The sequence below is a fragment of the Ananas comosus genome, unplaced genomic scaffold (assembly GCF_001540865.1).
Source record: "Ananas comosus cultivar F153 unplaced genomic scaffold, ASM154086v1, whole genome shotgun sequence".
In the NCBI taxonomy this organism is placed as follows: domain Eukaryota; kingdom Viridiplantae; phylum Streptophyta; class Magnoliopsida; order Poales; family Bromeliaceae; genus Ananas; species Ananas comosus.
This window is the reverse complement of record NW_017891922.1, coordinates 5,078-8,416: the sequence shown is the minus strand read 5'-3', so window position 1 is coordinate 8,416 and position 3,339 is coordinate 5,078. Positions and strand designations below refer to the sequence as shown.

General features: G+C 42.0%; 1 non-coding gene across 1 annotated transcript; it reads right to left on the bottom strand.

Annotated features, from left to right (window-relative positions):
- Nucleotides 1–2,383: 2,383 nt before the first annotated feature.
- TRNAW-CCA lies at nucleotides 2,384–2,457 on the bottom strand. Its single transcript has one exon. It is a non-coding gene; the product is annotated as a tRNA-Trp (tRNA).
- Between the last annotated feature and the right edge of the window lie 882 nt (nucleotides 2,458–3,339).

The window sequence follows — 3,339 nt, the reverse complement described above, 5'->3', positions numbered from 1 at the left end:
AAGAAGGATCGCAGGTTAGTCGAGTGAAGGACCCAGACAGGGTTTCATATAGTCGAGCTAATCAGTCCAGAAGTCAGAGCAGAGCAAGAGGATAATGGAAGATTTTTTTAAGGGGTCTCTGAGTTTGCCGATGCGCTTCCAGGTAAGAAGGGGATAATTGGCCGAAATGGTTGCCCTTCGTAAAGCCAAGCCCATGGAAATCCTCAAGAAGTCGATGCCCTCTGCAGAACACTCTGTTCCCTTGATGCCAGTCACTGGAACTGATGCACTTAGACCCGTCCCAGATAGTGTATTGATCCCGTCCGGCAGCCCCTTCATTAACCCCTTTTCCGGAAACAGACCGAAATGAATGGTTTTCTGGTTCCCCCTCAAGATGTCTTTTTCGACAGCGTGAACAAAAGAAGCTCGTGCCTGGTCGGGAAGTTCCTGGGATCAAGACCGGACCTTAGATTCATCAGAGATAAAGCCCGCTGCCCTTTTATTTTTGGCAAGGTCCCATACATTATGCCTACGTGGCACCTCGGATAGTCATGGATCCTTGAACCATTAACGGGATCATATTTTTTGTCTTGGTCAAGAATCCAATTGGTGACCAATGCTGAGTCATCGATTGCTTCCACCTGGCAAAGTCCCAGCTCCTTGGCTCGTTGGATACCGAGTGACAGAGCCTGGATCTCGGCTGTGTTATTCGTATGAACACCAATTTGAACAGAACCCTCTGCCACCATTTGATTGCTTAATCACATAGCCGCACCCGCCCGGGGTTTCCTCGGCTCGCACCGTCGTAATGTAACTGTGCACAGTTATTTCTATCTGGGTTCTGTCATTCTGGGTTGTCGACTCACTCTATGCTGCAGGTTGAATTGTTCCAGAACCGCTTCCACGGAATTTTAGGGATTTGGGTCTGCTGTATCAATGCACCAGGACGGACTCCCTCTATGGATTGGTTTGTCTTAAAATATCGCATAGTTCCGAGACCACCAGATTTGAGCTGTGATCATTTTTGGTTTTTATTGCAGTAACCAATTGAGTTTTGGTGTCCTACTCGTTTGAACCCAATCTCTTTCAATCCATGCTATTAGATCCGAAATTCCATGGACGCAATTGGACATTCAAAAACACAAATGCGTGTGTGTTTCCTCTGCCCGCTTGCACATTGGGCACCTGAAAGGTCCATTCCCATACGTGTCAATCTGTCGCCGGTGAGCACTTTCCGATTTCTCCACTGCCAGTCAAAAGTCAAGGTCGACGTAGGCCTCTTCCATCTATCTCTGTCGATTTAGAGTGGGATTGCTCTGAAGGTATAATATTCTAGGTAGAAGCAATTTCGGGGAAAATCCAGCAGCAGTTTAACCAATTTCTCGCCCAGTGGAGGTAGTAGCAAAGTCAGTGGTTTCCTCCTTTTGTGAAGTCTTTTTACTATTTTTATGCGGGTCCCACATAATGCACTCTCGGCACATGGGCTTTGTTTGTCTTGAGCTCTTTACCTACTATAAGGTGGTTAATTCAATCTATAGTAATAGGGACGATTCAATCATTCAAGTGACGGAATGGCAAGTATTCCGCCTTTTCATCGTGCAGTTGGTTCAAGTTCTGATTCTGATTTTGTTTCCTTTCCCACGTGGAAGGAACAAATTCCCTTTTTTCTTTTTGTTTTTTGAAAGAGAGGAAAAGAACAAGAGGGATACTTTTTTTTTTACTTTACCTTGGCCAATTGACTTGCTTGCTACAGGGTTTTTCCCATAATCCAGATGAAGATTGTGCACACTTTACCTTTGAGCAGTCGATGTACCACTTGACCCTGTACCAGAGTTCCGATCTCTTCCATTCCATTTTGTCTGTCTTGGTTTCGATCGGTGAACTTTCATTCGAGATCAAAAAAATAGAGGAGGCCTATGTGAGTTGTAGTAGAAAGAAGCCTGGCAAGCAAGGGAAATTGTTCGAACTACGGAACCTAATCGATAGCCTATCCCGTGAATGAAGACTGAGGCTGGATTAGCAGCCTATCCAAACTACTGATTCCATTCCCCGGCCTTCCAAGCTGTCTTTACTTCTTTGAAAATGTTGGCAAACATAAAATGGAAATAGAAGATCTGGAAAACCTGATGCTCTTCTGCCTTCGAGTTTTAGATAGATCTTACCTCTTTTTTTTTCCGAAATGATTGAAGTTTTTCTATTTTGAATCGTCTTAGGTCTAATTCCTATTACTATAAAGAGGATTTTTTTGGACTGCATATTTACAATACAGACGTGGTGATCAGTTGGACCTTTGATTGAGTAACATTTCTTTTTTTGATTGACCTCCTCCCTTCTTGAGGTAAAATTCCAGTAGCTTTGTTTTGTTAAGTTATTTTATTGTGATTCGACATAAGATAGACGGAATCACGCTCTGTAGGATTTGAACCTACGACATCGGGTTTTGGAGACCCACGTTCTACCGAACTGAACTAAGAGCGCTTTCTTACGACAGGAGATAAAGCAGTAAAGAAAAGGATGATTTTTCGCATGCTAATTAAACTCCAAATTTTGTCCAAAAAGAATCGAAAATAATTAATCCCTCGTTACTGCCCATACGATAAGTAATGGGTAGGGATGAGAGGATTTTAACTTGTTAAAAATTGTTTACCCCAATCAAACGCGCTACCAAGCTGCGCTACATCCCTTTTCAAAATTGTTGTACAGTGTCATTGTACAAAATCCCTGTCTAGTTTTCCACATCTTGATTTTCTCCTCTATCTATATACAACTTTCTTGTCATTTCTTCTTTTTGTTTTCATATAATATAAGAATTATATACATCTGAAACCCGTATAAAAAAAGAATTAATATTTATTGGTAATGCTCAGGAAGAAGGGGTCATCTTTTTCTTTTTTAGGGACAGGAAAATCTCATCTATTGGTTCATTGTACATATCTATTTAAGTTAGGTCGGAAAAATAAATCAAAATAATCTTGAACTACAGCATCTGACCATATATTTTGAAAAATCAAGAAGGTCAATGCGAGATAGAAAAACATATCTCTCCGTGGCACCTGTGCTAACTACTCTATGGTTTGGGTCTGACGCGGGTCTATTGATAGAAATTAATCGTTTATTCCCAGATGCCTTGTCATTCCCTTTTTTTTTTTTCCACCTAGGAGTATTGAATCGACTAATCCCTAAGCGGGTAGCCCGCCCGCATAAGACGAAGGATAAAGCCTCAGAAGCGAAAGGACCATCCCTAGTATCGTAGTCGAGTGCTCATTTACCGCTGAAAAGGAAGCGAATAAACGGATAAAAAACCCTGGCCAGGATCAATCACTTTTCAACGCTTCGCTTTCATTTCAATGCAGTATGCCG